The 16,832-nt window shown below is 35.3% G+C and overlaps 1 non-coding gene across 1 annotated transcript; it reads left to right on the top strand.

Annotated features, from left to right (window-relative positions):
• Nucleotides 1-14,256: 14,256 nt before the first annotated feature.
• On the top strand, nucleotides 14,257-14,374 carry LOC131150039 (5S ribosomal RNA). Its single transcript, XR_009135425.1, has one exon. It is a non-coding gene; the product is annotated as a 5S ribosomal RNA (ribosomal RNA).
• Nucleotides 14,375-16,832: the final 2,458 nt, after the last annotated feature.

Raw genomic sequence — 16,832 nt, 5'->3', positions numbered from 1 at the left:
TAATATTCTTTCTCTTGAATGGACAATCAAATTTTATGTGTCCCTTCTCCTTACATAAGAAACACGTAATGTGTTCATATGCATTAATTGAAGATGTACTTGCATAATTTTTTGAAGCTTTTACAAAGTACCCCATGTCGAGGTTCTTTTTCTTCTTGTTTTCAACTCTGTTGAATCCTATGTCTTCCTTATCCAAAGACATTCTTCGTGATCCAACTAGTTTATCAAAATTCTCCTTTCCTCTCGTAAAATTGTAAATAATTTTAGTTTGATCCTCAATTTTACTTTCAAGGCAAAGTATTTATGAATCTTTTATTCCTTTACAGTTAGCTTGCAGTTTTACTAGTTCTTTAGCCATTTAGTTTATTTTATTTTCAAGTTCATCAATAACTAGGTCCTTTTCTTTTTCAGTCGCTTTACATGACTCAAGTTGGTTCATTAACATTTCATTTTTTTCTTTTAGAGTTCTGTTTCTTTTGGACACTTTTATGAACCTCTTATGCAGTGAGAATAATTTAGCTTGAATTTCATTATACAAAGGCATGCTCTCATATGAGTCATTGTAAGACTCATCACTAGTTTCTAAAGGTGAGTTTCAATAAGGGTTTACCTCGTCATCACTCGCCATGAAGCACAAGTTAGCTATTTCTTAATTACTTGATTCGCTTTATGAGCTCCTTGAGCTGGAGTCATCCCAAGTCGTTGCTTTCATTACTTTCTTTTTCTTCTTCTTAACATCTTTTTTAAGTTATGGACAATTAGGTTTTATATGTCCTACCTTTTTACAGTTATAGTAAGTCGGGGGTTCATTCTTTGTTTCTTTCATGCTTGTTTTACCTTTTTCTGTTTTTGACCCTCTGAATTTCTAGCAAATCTCTTATTCTTTTTGAATAATTTTGCCTTGTCATCTAGTGAATAGAACTAAGTCATCATTATCCAACTCATTGTCCTCTTCCTCACTCGAGCTTTCGTTTGAAGCTTTAAGAGCTATTGATTTCTTTTGTTTACTAACTTAGTAGTTCTTTTATTTATTGTCATCTCATATGTGAGAAAAGATCCTATAAGTTCATCTGGGGAAGTATTCTTCAAGTTTCTGCTTTCAGTTATGGCAATGGCCTTAGGTTCCCAAATGGGAGGAAGTCCTCTAAGGATTTTTCTATGATCGTATGTAGTATAATTCTTTCCTAGTGCATTAAGAGAGTTAATTATATGGGTGAACCTAGCATACAAGCTAGTAATGGACTCCAAAGGGTTCATCTTAAATGTCTCATACTCGCTGGTGAGCATGTCAATCCTACTATCCCTAACATTTACGGTTCCCTCATATGTAACTTCTAACTTGTCCCAAATTTTCTTAGCAAATTTGTATCCCATTATCCTATTGAACTCATTAGCATCTAGTGCACAATATAATGCATTCATTGCATTGGAATTTGTTAGCTTTAGTGTATTCCTAGGAGGGGGGGGGGTGAATTGGGTATTTAAAAAATTTGTCCCTAGGTGAACCAATCTAGAAGCAGCATTACACAAACCTAGGGTCTTTCTATTTAATTATAAACTCAATCAACACATGTACTATATATAATGAATCAAGCATACAACATACATGTGCTGAAAAATAAAAGTGCGGAAAATAAATTTACGGAAATATAAAGAACATGCACGATATGTTATCGGGGTTTGGCCAACTGTGCCTACATCCCCGCCTCTAGCTCGCAAGCCCGAGGATTCCATTAATGCTCACTTAACAGGTGGAATGGAACCTAATACAACCAGGTCAATTAGCACAGGGCTGACCTCAACCTTTACAAATTCTCCTTGCGGGGTGAAGGAGGCCCTAACAATCCTTACAGGCTAGATTAACGCCCCCTCAGGCAATACCTGGAATACAACATTATTTTTCATAACATAACTGGTACAGTGATTATGCTTCTCAAGTAAAGCAGATATGTACCCAATATAATCTATCACATGCACATCAATAGTATAAGTAATGTAAGCTCAGTGATGTGAATATATGTGCAAATAACACTAAACAAAATATGATCACAATAATATTCATGAGTATTCTAAGCAAGCTGTATCTTTGAAACAAGTTAAATGAAATCTTAATAGCAAATTAGGGTTTCAAAGATGTTAATCAAATATTCAAACTTAACTCAAAATATTTTCCTTCAATGTAATGAGCACAAGAGTAGTTTGAAAATATTTTAATTTGCACAAAAATATTTTGCACAACAAAATCAAAGCTATAGAAATCTTACAATGACAATGCAAAGATCCTTAAGCTTGTTAGTTTATCCCAACACAAAATTTATGATGTTCAAATCTGTGGGATAAACCTAGCTAAACTCTATAAAATAATATCAAACAATCAACCAAACAAATGGGAGTATTAGCACTACCTAATAAACACAAGAACAATCTATAAACTCTCACAATATCAAGATCTAGGGAATGAATATTTGAGAGTATTTTGGGAAAAATGAGATTTTGAGATAAAGAAGATTTTTGCTAATGATTTTGACTAATCTCTTCTTAATCTTCACAAATGAACCCATATTTATAGACAATGTAAAAAATATAACCGTTTAGGACTTATTGGGTATTCTTAGAAAAGCCTAAAACCACTTAAGAGCAATTAACCCATTTTAACCCTGATTTACCTCACGTAAAATAAATTTAACCCAAGAAGGTTCGGGTGGCTGAACCGAGGTTCGGTCGCCCGAACAGACTCATTTTAAAAAAATTTCGTCAGCCTGAATATTAGCTCGGTAGCTTGAACCAAAGTTAGCAACATTTGTTCATAGGTTCAGGTGCCTAGTTCCAAGTTTGGTTAGTTCGATCAACCGAGCCCATTTTGAAAGTGATCGTTTGGGCGCCCGAGTAGTTGAAAAGGAACTTGACGCAGGTTCGGGTGCCTGAGGGATATGCGCTTAATATAGGTTTGGGCGCCTGAACCATGAAGTCAACATGTTGACTTGTTCGGTCGCCAAGCCATTTTACACAGCTTGGGTTCGGTTGCCCGAACCCACCCAACCTTTTCAATTAAGTTTAGATTTTTGCTTTATTTAATTCACTTGATATAATGAGTGATGTTGGGGACTATTTTACGTGTAAGTGCTGGGAGCTAGGGTCTTTCTAAGGTCTTTGAGGACACTGAAAAAATTTGGCGTCGGTCAACCTTTGCCCTAATGACATTCAGTACCCTATGGTCATGTTGAGCTTGCAAAACCTACATGCTTGGCATGCATAGATTATTACAGACCGATATAAATTATTACAAACCCAAATAATATAAATTACAACAAGAAATAATCTTCAGGGTCTTCAGGCTTTACTTCATGTTTCATCAATTGATTTGCTAATATAAACCTGTACACAAACTTGAAAGCTATCAAATACTAGAATATTTATCATTATCAAAATCAGGTGTGACCTATAAGGTCAATAGAATTAATTTGCAACTATTTCATGTCAGTTTCATTTAGTTCAGCTTCTTCCTTGAGAACTACTTTGTTATCTACGGTCTTGGAAAGCACATAATTGCCTTGGGTAACTACTTTCCAAACTTTCCAATCCATAGTTTGCAAAACTATCCTCATGCATTATTTTCAAAAGGTATAGTTCACTCCATAGAAAATAGGAAGTCTAGACAAAGATTCACCTTCACCAAAAGGGGATACACCTATGTGTGCCATAAAGATCTTTGTGTAGTTACTAGTTAGGATTTACTAAAACCTAGGGCTTTAATGCCAATTGAAATTAAAGATGTAATCTCAAGAGGGGGATGAATTGGGTAATTAAAAATTTCTTAGCAGAATTTTAGTTTATTTTAACTCTCTTAATTTAAATCACCACAACCACTCTAATATTAATCACAAAAAATTAATTAGCAACCGTACTATACCGATCGACAATCCTAGATATAAATATGAAAGCTGAATTCAAACCAAATTTAAATTTCAATTAATTCAGCTAATTAAATATCAGAAACTGATTTTCAGCAATAATCAATGATATTCTCAAGACACAAATTCAGTAATACAAATTAGATTATCTTGATACTTATGCTTCAATTAAATAATCAATCACACCAACTTAATCTCAGCCAAACACACCTAAATTCAAATATTGTTGGAATTGGTGTGATCCCAAGAGGAGGGGGGGGGGGTGAATTGGGTTTTAAAAAACATTTTGGCTAAATTAAATATTTACGCCAATTCACCACATATCATATCCCATTTTCACGTGTGTATGTAAATTAATAAAACGACAAATGTAGACATACAAGTGGAACATATCTCATTTAAAATAGAGGTGTGCATGCAAATAATTTTAACGATAAATGAAAGCATACACATGCAAGAATTTAAGTGCAGAAATATAAATGAGATAAAGAGAGAGCAACACAAGATTTGTTATCGAGGTTCGACCAAATCAGCTTACATTGCCGCCTTAGGCATACCTCCCAAGAATTCCACTATTTCTACTCACTTAAACTGGTGGAGCAGAAGCCGTTTACAACCTTTCCTTACTAGGCAAGGTAAACCCCAGGTCACATTACAAGGCTGACCCCAACCTACACACATCTCCTTACGGGGTAAGGAATACCCCAGCTCAATTACGAGGCTGAGCCGAACTGCTCTCCCTTACGGGGCGGAGACCCCCTAGTTCAATTATGGGCTGAACCCAACCAGTCTCCTTTACAGGCTGAACCCAATCGGTACATTAAAACATTTTTTGTACAAAATACATGCTTCAAAATAGAAGCAGAGATGTACAACGATGAAGCTCTAAAACATGCATTCTAATATGATATGAAATTATGCTCTGTAGAGTATGGGTGTTTTTCTCAAAATGATATTTTTAATCTTTGAAAAGATGTGTATGATAAACACTCAAAGATTTAAACCCTACTAAAAATATCTCCAAAAATATATTTCAATAAAATGTGAGAGAACCTAAGGTTTTCTCTTAAAGGGATTTTTGCACAAATGAGTATGTATGATTTTTGGTTTGAAAATGGTGTGCAAAAATGCTCACAAGAAAAAGAATAAGTTTCTCCAAAAATATCTATGAAAAAATAATCGAGAGACACCTTCAAGTTTACTTTCAAAATGATTTTTAGAAATGAAAGTGAGAGTAAATGCTTATGAATGCATGAAATAAATACCCAAAATAAAAATAGTCTCTTCCAAATGATTTTTAAAAAATAAGGTGAAGAGAGAAGGAGAGTGTTGAACATTTGCCCCAAAAGAAAATTTGCAATAAAAATGTGTTTGAGGGAACTTTGATTAGCAAAAACCAAAATAAATTTGAGAGAAAAATTATGGCTAATCAAAGTTGCTAATCAAAGCTTATTATAGGGTATATATATATATTCAGAAAAATATGACCGTTAGGGACACGGTGGTATTTTTCAAATTGTTCAATTAAAAATTAATTATGTTTAAGCCCTTAAAAAAATTCGGAACTCGAGAGGTTCGGTCGGCTAACCTTCAACATCGGTTGACCAAACACTCACAGCCAATTTGTTTTTAGAAACAGGTTTGGTTGACTATGGGTGATGACCAGTTGGCTAAGCTAAAGCGATTTGCCAAACCTTTGTAAGTTTGATCGCTTGGACCTAAGGCCGATCTGCTGGTTCATAAGGGTTGGTCGGCCAAGGTGTTTTTGAACCATAAGGTCGGTCGGTCGGCCGGGGGCAGTAGAAAAGTCAAAATTTAGGTTTTGTCGACCGTGGAAGCTATATTCAAATTAGGTCAGTCGACCAAGATTTGGTCAATATTTTGACTTCGGGTAAATAGTGTGTCGGTCAACTAATGGGTTATAACACATAACTGGTCGGTCGACCGAAGCTTTTTAATTAAGCCCAAAAATTCAACGTTGATCGACCTTTGGTTGACCAAAGTTTGCCCTAAGGTCAGTTTATGGCTAATCTAAGCATTAAGACATATAATGCAGATGCATGCATTATTACAGACTAAATAATAAAAACTTAAATGCAATACAAATTAAAATGAATGTCTTCATCTTTTGCTCTTTAGCCTTCATGGAATATGCTGGATAATGTGATCTTTATGTTCCTCCAGGCTTTCATGTCCTTCATGTCCTTTACATGAAGGACAGTGTATGCTGAATCATGAACCTATTCAAAAACACTAAATGCACACATGAGGTACTTGTACTTTGTCAGCATCAAAATAGGGATCAGACTAAAAAAGTCAACAAATATCAAAACATCCAATAACATAAACCAACATTCAATATGGTAACTTGATTAAACCACAATCAAATCTCTATATTCAGCAAGTTCCCAATGAATTCAAAAACATACACGCAAATTATAACTTGTAAGAATTAAAGAGAAAGGGAAGAAGTGCGAACACAAGATTTTTTACAGGGTTTGGCTAGCAGCCTACATCCTTGCCTCAAGCAACTCGCTTTGAGGATTTCCTTGCCCCATTTCATTGAATAGGTGAAGCACCCCTTTCTCTGTTCGAGGTGGAGACCCCTCTCTAACAAGAACAACCTCTCACTAGGCAACGATTCAATAACCTGAACTGCAAATTTCAAAATCATCAATACAAGTTTGTTTATACAATAAAATACTCTTAACAGAGTAGAATTTGTATATGTTATAACACAATATACTTCAATAAATGAATAAATAGATGAAGCTCACGAAGATATTAACAATATTCTAATTGTAGAATGAAGATTTAAAAATCAAACCAGAGTTTTCGTGTAGGGTTTTCAGTAAAAACTCACAACAGCCGTTCATAAAATATTTCAAAAGTATATCACGAATTTATGAATTATATGTGAGTATTGGTTACCATAATTTATGAAAATATTAACTTTATATAGAGTAGAGATAATAGTTAAGTTTGCTTCAAGTTTGGAAACCCAAACGTTCAAATTTAGAAACAAAATCTGCCCTGTTATAATTTTAAAACATCAACTTTAGTTGCCTGATCCATAGGGTTAGTCACATGAGCTTATTTAAAATAGCTTATAAGAACAATCAATAGTAGGTCAGTCGCCTGACCTTGATGGTTCAGTCACAAACACTTGATCCCATTATGTTCTTTCAATATCAATAGCAGTAGCATATCAGTCGCCTCACGCAAATTCATCAGTCGCCTGACCATTAACTACTTAGTGTTTTCGAAACTTTAATTCCAAAACTTGTTTTGTTAACTAGGAAAACATATTTTAGACCTTATGAAAATATTTTTCATGTTTTAAAACAGGTCTCTAGGTCCATAATGAATCCTAAGAGCTTCAACTTCAATATTGAGAATAGAAGTACTTACATGAGACTTAATTAAAATAAAACCATCTAAGTTCCTAAGTTTTCATGTTGTAAGACTTTCAATAATCATCTAAACTTTGATCAATTCTTCAATATTCTTCATGTTCCTCATGACTTGTAACTTTAAGTCTAAGCTTCAACAAATTTTTTCAAGTACTATTACTTGACTTCATAAATCACTTGAGTCTTGAAACTTAACTTAAAAATATGCTTAGTAACTTTGATTTGTTATAATGAAAACGAGAATAAACCTTATTAGGGCAACAAAAGAAGGTTGGGTAAAATGGAAAAGTGCTTCAAGTCTTTGTGATCATAGAATACCCTTAAAATTAAAAGGGAAGATTTGTAGGACATCTATAAAACTAGCTATGCTATAAGGATGGGAATGTTGGGCGACAAAGAAACAGAATATTCAAAAAGTAAAAGTTGTCGAGATAAGAATGCTTAGATGGATGAATGATATAATACTGAAAGATAAATTAAGAAATAAACATATTCGTGGTAGGTTGAGTGTAGCTCCTAAAGAAGATAAGATAAGTGAGGGGCGACTCAGATGGTATGGACACTTGCAATGTAAGCCACATAGTGCGTCAATACAGAATAATGAGTTATTTGTTATGGGGGACAGTAGAAGGGGTAGGGTTAGACCTAAAATAACTTGAAAAGAGATACTGAGTAGGATTTAATATCCTCAAATCTGTTAAAAAAAATGGTCCATGATCACATAAATTAACGGAAAAAGATTCATATAACTGATCCTACCTAATGAGACTTAAGGTTTGGTTTTGTTGTTAACATCATCTTTCTAATTTTCCTCTAAATTATTATTTTTTTTTAAAAGGCTTTAAGCACTCTCTCTCTTTTTTTTTTTTTTTACTAAAATATTTATTTATCTAAGATCCAAAAAGTACCCTGCAACTCCACATTAATAACATAATCTCTAAAATGCCTTAATGCATATGTGAAGCGCACATATTATGTCAAAGAACCTCTAGACCTAAATTTCTTATTATGAAATCGGTATCGGAATCCCCATAGCAAAATTTTTTTATCAAGAAATTAAAATTACAGCACTTACTCACCTTTTAATGTCGGATGTTGATTAATTAAGTTTAATTAATCCACCAGGGGACAGGATTAAGTTGGCATTGCTATCCATAAAGTTTATCATTCATATTGAATTTACTTAATTAATAATATAGAAATATTTTTGTCAATTAATCAATTGGTTGCTCAATTAATTAGTTAACTAAGCAGTAATTAATTTTCAAATGTTGGATCAAAAGCAGTGTCTTGGCGAGAACTGACAGAGGCGGCCACCGCCTAACCAATGGCTTGCAGCTACTTGGTCGGCGATCCAACATAATGTCATGTGGATTTATGCTTGAATTGGATAGTACTAAGACAAGAAGCTATTATTCATTTCTATATGCATACACGTGGCAGAGATTCCGTGTAAATGTTTCGCTCCACACCCACGAGGCATTCTTTGTTTTGGTCTCCTGAATCTACGAATTTGTTTTATAAAGACAATTCACTTGAAGCCTAAATTACTTTTATATATTTAACATTTTTTTTATTGGATGTGAAATCGTGGCAATCTCTCGTATTCAATTTTGATGCCCTCTTATCTCATATTTGGAGAGATCTTAAATTTGAATAAGATTGTTGTATAAAATTATATTAAAATTTGTTTAAATATACTCAAATTTAAATTCAAAATTTCAAATTCATGCTTCCAAACACTATCTTAAAGTAGTCCATAATATATGAAAACTATACTTTTATGTAAAAGATTTTATACTAAATTTGGATATAAATTATGTGTGTGTGTGTGTGTGTTTAGGTCTTGTTTGGAACTCAAAATATATTAGCAAAATGAAAGAAAAATATTAAGCAATTCATATTTTTTATGTTTGGTAATATAAGAAACTAAGAAAGAAAATTAAAAAATGCACCAAATATTTGAATAAAATTTTAATTTTATACATCATTAATATTTGATTTTTCTTAGTCTTTAATTAGTCATATTAAAGCGAACTTTTAATTTTAATAGTATCGAATACAGAAAGAAAATATAATGAAAAATTATTTTTTCCTTTTTTTTTTCCCAAATAAAATTATTGATACAATGAATTTAAACAAATTTATATTGAGTTACTATCCAAAATAGAAAATTTGACAAAGAGTTTAAAATATTCAAAAATATATTTACTTTAAGTTAATGCTCAAAATAGGTATTAGAGATATGTATACTTTCCATTTAGCACAATATATACTTTCCACTTTTTCTAATTCTCTCATGTATATATACCTTTATAATCCTTGTATTATTGATGAATCAATAGAGAAAAATAAACTTTTCTCTCAATTTAACATGGTATCAGAGCAAACCTAAATTTTTTTCTCTTTTTTTCTTTCTTTCCTGCCTCGTCGCCCCCACTATTGTGGGTCTCTCTTGCAGACGCCCTCTCCGGCTTCCTCTTCTCGGCTGGTTTGTATTCTGCAATTTCTCCGGCAATCTCTCTCTTGGTCCCTCTTTGTTCCCAGTTCCGGCAGCATCTCTCGGGTCTCCCTGCACTAAAGTTGTCGTCGTGGTCATTCGGAGCTCTCACAGCCGTCATCATCCCTACACTCTCTGAATACCATGCGTCATGTCTGAGTCTCTGTAGTCTTCTCTGCACCGTTCCTCTCTATCTCCAATGTCATTTCACCGTTCTCAGCCCTGTTCGTTGTCTCTAGCTAGTTCCTATCAGACGCTCACAGTCATCCCAGGCTCTCTTTCAGCTGGTCGCAGTTCTCTCGTCTCTTTCTATTTTTTTTTTTTTTCAGAGGTCTCTTGTCTTCTCCAGCGTGTTACCATCTCTCTCTGTCACGCCGCTGCACTCTCTTTACTCAAGAGTTCGATGCTGCATCCCCGTGTTTCGGCGTCGCTCTCTGCTCTCTGTCGTGCTCCGTGCTTTCAGCAACTTTCAGCCAGAACATCTCCGTCCCAACCATCTGGGTCTTCTCCGTTCCGGCATCTTCTCCAACGTTCTCGGTTCGTGTCTCTGTCCTTCAGAAATTTCTCAGGAAGGAGCGAGCAGCTGTCTTGTCTGCCCATGTCTCTAAGTCTCCATCACCGATGCTCGTTGTATTTCTTCGGCGTGTGCTCGACAATCTCTCAGTTTCTCAACGGCCATCATCTTCATCGCTGGCGAAAGTAGCAACAATGGCAGTACTCTCATTTCTTTTAGTTCGCTCATTGTCTCCGGTGCGCATGTGTTCTCAACAACAGTCCTCTTCACCGGCACTCATTGTCGTTCACTCTATCTCTACGGACTCTGGCTGTCTTTCAATTCTAAGTTACAATTCTTATGGTGCAATTATTAAATAGAAGGTTCATTTTCTGGTCGTCGCAAAGATCGGCTTTAACTCGATTCAACGATTTTATTTATCTGAACTATCTAATATTATGGAAGCATCTGATTCTTCAATGGCTGCAAATACTGTCACCGATTTTTGAACCTCTTCTCAGATTGCTATCCCTGGTCTCACCAGTGAACAATGTCGTCAACTCTTGAATCTTTTATTACCCTTGAACACCAACTCTGCCCATTTTGCTGGTAACCTTGCCTCTTGTCACTCTGCTTCTTTTTCTAATACTGAATGGATTGTTGATTCAGGTGCCTCTGATCATATGACTTCGAATTTATCTTCTCTTGATAATATTAAACTTCTCAACCAGCCATGCCCCATTAAGCTTCCAAATGGTGACATTGTTCTTGTAACTCATACTGACACTATGCGATTTTCTCCTAATTTCTCTCTTTCTAATGTTCTTTATGTGCCTTCATTTAAATTTAATTTATTGTCCATCAACAAACTTACCACTGATGGGCTTTACCACTATAAACCTCCCTTCGCCTCAGCTTTCCACTCTCAGCGTGCTTTTGACACTGCTCTTTGGAACCAACATCTTGGTCACCCTTCTATTCCATGTATTCCGAAAACCTTAAATATTTCTTCTTCTCATTTGCCTTGTGATGTTTATGCTAGAGCAAAACACACTTGTTTACCTTTTTCTTTGAACACAAATAAGAGCACATTTTGTTTTAATTAGATTTATTGTGATATATGGGGTGGTTATTCTATAGCTTCACTTTCTGGTGCACATCATTTTTTAACAATCGTGGATGATTACTCGCATGCTACATGGGTCTACCTTATGCGCATGAAATCTGATACTTTCGATTGCCTTAAGAATTTTTGCGCTACGGTTAAAAATAAGTTCAATTGCACTGTTAAGTACGTGTACACTGATAATGGTCGATAATTTCTATTCACTCCACTTCAAACGTTTTTCCATGATCAAGACGTTTTTCATGAGTGCACATGTGTGGATACACCTCAACAGAATGGTGTTGCCTAGCATAAACATTGCCATCTTCTTAATGTGGCTCGGTGTTTACGTTTTCAAGCTAATATTCCCATCTCTTTTTGGGGTGAATGCATTCTTACAACCACTTATTTAATTAACTGCACTCCTTCACCAAGTCTCAGTCATCAGTCCCCTTATGAACTTCTTTTTCAGAAACCATCGTCATATACACACTTGCGCATGTTTGGGTGCTTGTGCTATGCCCATACTACTTGTTAACACCGCGATAAATTCTCTCCTCATGCTCTTTGTTGTGTTTTCTTAGGTTATCCTACTCATCATAAGGCTTATCATGTTTACGATCTTGAAAACAAAAAAAATTTCATCTACTGTGATGTCACTTTCGAAGAAAATGGTTTTTCCTATCATCTCATCTCTCCAACTCCTACATCTTCTCTAGTCCTTCCTCATCCTATTCTGATATACATCCTTCCTACACTTTACCTCCTCCACCAACCACACCTAACCCTAGCCTCTCATCTCTCTCTCCTTCTCCCTTGGTCTCCTCCCTGACACCCCCACCCTCACCCCCTTCCCCTCCACCCCCACCACCCCCTCCACCTACCTCTTCACGGCCGAAACGAGCTGTCACACATCCCTCTTACTTGGCTGATTATATCTACCCTACTTTACCAAACTCCTCCACGGCTTCACAAGTTTCAAGATGTCCCACAGGTACGGTTCATTATCTCTCCTCTTTTTTATCTTATCATCGTTTCTCTAATCAACATTTGGCTTTTCTTTCTATCATGTCCCAATATCCCGAACCCACCTCATATTCTCAAGTTGTGCTACACTCCCATTGGCATGATGCCATGGCTTCTGAAATTCAAGCCTTAGAAACCAATAATACATGGGTTTTTCAACACCTTCCACTTGGAAAAAAAACCAATTGGCTGTACATGGGTGTTCAAAACAAAACTTCGAGCCGATGGATCCATAGAGCGACACAAAGCTCATTTGGTGGCCATGGGCTACACTTAGGTAAAAGGTTTGGATTATCATGATACTTTTTCTCCTATTGCTAAACTTGTTACTGTCAGGTGTGTTCTTGCAGTGGCTGCAGCTCGAAATTGGCATCTCCTTCAATTGGATATTAACAACGCTTTTCTTCATGGTGACCTTGATGAGGAGGTTTATATGATCCCTCCCCCAGGTTATTGCAAACAGGGGGAGACTTGTGTTTGTCGTCTTCAAAAATCCTTTTATGGCCTCAAGTAAGCTTCTCGCAATTGGTTCTCTAAATTATCTTTTGTTTTACTTGCTGCAGGCTTCACCCAATCTTAGGCCGATCACTCTCTTTTCACCCGCTCTCAGGGTCAGTCTTTTACTCTCATACTTGTTTATGTTGATGACATTCTCATGGTAGACAATGATCTTTCCGATATTAGCACTTCCAAAGTCATGCTCGCTTAAAAATTCAAACTCAAGCATCTTGGAAAATTGAAATATTTTCTTGGCCTCGAAGTAGCTCGCTCTCCCACTGGAATTTTCTTAACCAAAGCAAATATACTTTTGACATCCTCACTGATAGTGGTCATCTGGGTGCTCTTCCTGCCACTTTCCCATGGAACAAAATATGAAGCTCAATAATACTGATGGTGATCTTCTCTCCGATCCAAGCTTGTTTCAGTGACTCGTTGGACGTTTGATTTATCTCATCATCACTTGTCCCGACATTGTATTTCCAGTCAATATTCTTTAGTCAATTTATGCACCAACCCAGACAACAACATTATGCTGCTGCTGTACGTGTTCTTCGATACATTAAGGCCTCTCCAGGTCAAGGCTTATTTTTTCCTACTGCCAGCACTCTTCAAGTCTCAACTTATTCTGATTCGGATTGGGCTAGTTGTCCACTCACTCACCATTCCACCACTGGGTTTTTCATTCAGTTGGACACTAGTCCAATTTCCTGGGGCACTAAGAAACAAACTATAATCTCTCGCTCTTCCTCTGAAGCTGAGTACCGGGCACTTGCTTCCATTACTTGTGAACTTACATGGCTCAAAACTCTTTTAAATGATCTTAACATACCGCATTCCCAGCCTATGCTCTTATATTGTGACAATCAAGCAGCTCTTCACATTGCCCAGAATCCTATTTTCCACAAATGTACCAAACATATAGAAATCGATTGTCATATTATCCGTGAAAAGTTACGGGCTAACCTCTTCTTCACTAAGCATATTCCTACCCACAGTCAGCTTGCCAATATCTTCACCAAAGCTTTGGGTTGTGAGCATTTCCAAAACTTATCACGCAAGTTAGGCATTACAAATCTCTATGCTTTAACTTGAGGGGGAGTATTAGAGATATATACACTTTCCATTTAGCACAATATATACTTTCCATTTTTTCCAATTCTCTCATGCATATATACCCTTGTAATCCTTGTATTATTGGTGAATCAATAGAGAAAAATAATCTTTTCTCCTAATTTAACAATAGGGAATATTTTTTAAAAATTTTTTTCTTCAATTAGGAACACATAATAAGAATCAAACAATAGATTGGGTGCGATCATACCAGCACTAATGCACCGGATCCCATCAGAACTCCGCAGTTAAGTGTGTTGGGTGAGAGTAGTACTAGGATGGGTGACCTCCTGGGAAGTCCTCGTGTTGCACCCCTTTATTTTAAAAATAATTTGAAAAAAAAAAAAAACAGATTGTACCTCTTTGCACCTTATCCTATGAAATGTCAAAAAAAATATAGTTGTATTGATCTCATCCATGTTAGTAGTATCAACAAGTTAAATAATATATGTTAGTAGTATCAACAAAGTTAAATAATATTATGAATGCACACAATGAATCATTAAAATTAACATTCTATGTTTTCAATGATTAAACACAAATGAGCAAATAAAGCAATTAAAAAAATTTATCAGCAATTAAAAAAATTTATCCTCTATAGTCCCATGAACTCATTAGGGAGAATATGTAATTGAAAGTAAACTTAATCTTCCAGTTTGTTTCTTTATTTTATTCACAAATAAAATATATATCCTTACTTCCATCTTCACATCATGTATGACATTAAAGAAAAATAACACTAATTTTCCCAAGAAAAAAATTACACACAATAGAGGCGGGAAAGGTACTAGCGGTGTGTCGCAATGCCCTCGAGGCAGATAGGTCATGTGGAGGTGGAATCATCTTACCTTCCCTTGTCATAATTTTCATGTAGAGGGCACAATATGCTTGACAAATCTAGTGATTGTGTTAAAATTATTTTATAAAATGTAACATTCATAATATGTTGAAACTTTAAAAATATTAAATAGGAAACTTCAATGTAGAGATTAACTTTATTTTTTGAACTTCAAGGTGGTAAAGTCTCATTATTGAAAACATTAAGAGTGATAGTTGTGTACCCCTTGAAATGTTGTGACTATGGCCCAACTCTTAGACACATGACATATAGAACATTAGGAGAATGAATCACTTATCAACCAACCATATGGTGAATTACAAGGAGCCTACCCAAACGAGAATAGAGAATAAATATGTGTATCTCTACCTTGTATGAGACCTTCAATTCAATTATGGTAGTATGTATTAATCTATTTTGATGTAGAAAAATCTTTAATTTAACAAATTCAATTATACAATGACTATTTGAATATTTAATCTAAATCCATATTTGCTATTAGGATTGGGATATTCAATCTATTATTTGGTTTGATTTCATAAAATTAACCGAGATTATTAATTGAATTGAATAATAAAGTGTACCCACTAAGAATGTCTACATATATATTATCCTATGAAATGTACTAACATAAATACATGTGTGTATCTTTATATTATATACACAATTTTATTTATTTATTTTAAGATAGAATTAAATTATAATGAGAGCAAATTAATATTATAGATATCCAAATTTATTTATGTGATGGATTATTAGATTTCAATCACAAACGGGCTAACAAAAATTTTTGTACCATGTCTGTCGCAACATCTCGGAGAGGGTCAATTCCAAAAATACGAGGGTTAAATCTCTGTGTTGCCTCAACCAAAATGCGAACTTGATATTTATGAAGGGGTAATGTTTGTGATGACAAATGGTCAAAATATGGACCAAGGGAGTCACCACTAACCTATTTAGTTCTAGGTGAGGCTAGAATGCCTTCAATATGCTACTGATTCATTGGTCTCTAAGTTATTCCTAGGTCCAAGGGAACCAATAGTCCATAATCTGCATTACCAGGTTGGATTCAGGAGTATGCCTAGGATCACCTTCAAAATTAACCGATCAAAACTTTACATTCTTCCTTTTTCCTTCAATTACTAGTCCATAATGTGTTGGGTAGTCCAATGAAAGATAGAGGCCGCCTTTACCTCAAGATCCCTGAAGATGTGCAAAGAAAAATTTATTTGATGATCCCAATGAGGACTAATTGCTTATTTAGTTCATTCCAAGTTGGGCGTTTTCTTTACCTAACCTTTAAATATCGGACGACCTTGTGCAAGAAAAAAGCCACCCACCTTCGATTCCTTTAGGGCATGCAAATACATAGCCCTGACCTAGGTTTAGAGGAAGATTGAGTGTGAGACTTCCATTTAGAAGCACATGCATGCAACAAAGGAAGTATTTATTCCAACGAATATAAGCCACAAGGCATGCAATAGAAATATGCACATAAATGAAGGGGTCTAGCAGAATCTCCATCGTGTAAGCCCAAGGGTATTTTGCTAGATTTCTTGGCTCTCTAGAGATAACAAGAGATTACAAACCTCAACTCATCATACTGCTCCTCATGGGGGTGTGCACACACATGCAGTCATGTAGGCACATGCATGCATAACAAGAAAGGCAACACATGCACTCATGCGGCAAGCAAAACACACCATAAACAAACCATATGGTGGAAATCACTAAAAGTGATCAACTAAGCAAGAAGGGTCCCAAAATGTTTTTGGAAATTTTCTCTACTTTTTAGGATTTTTTTTTTTTTGCCATTTTTCAAGATTTTTCTCAAATTTTATTTAGTTTTTGGATTTTAATTTTCTATTTTTTTGGGTCTCTTGAGTCAAAAATAACTCCTAGGATTTTTATCTATTTTTCTAGATTTTTCTCTTT

Source organism: Malania oleifera, chromosome 2 (assembly GCF_029873635.1).
Source record: "Malania oleifera isolate guangnan ecotype guangnan chromosome 2, ASM2987363v1, whole genome shotgun sequence".
Lineage (NCBI taxonomy): Eukaryota > Viridiplantae > Streptophyta > Magnoliopsida > Santalales > Ximeniaceae > Malania > Malania oleifera.
Note: the sequence above shows the minus strand (reverse complement) of the source record. Positions and strands in the feature narration are given on the sequence as shown.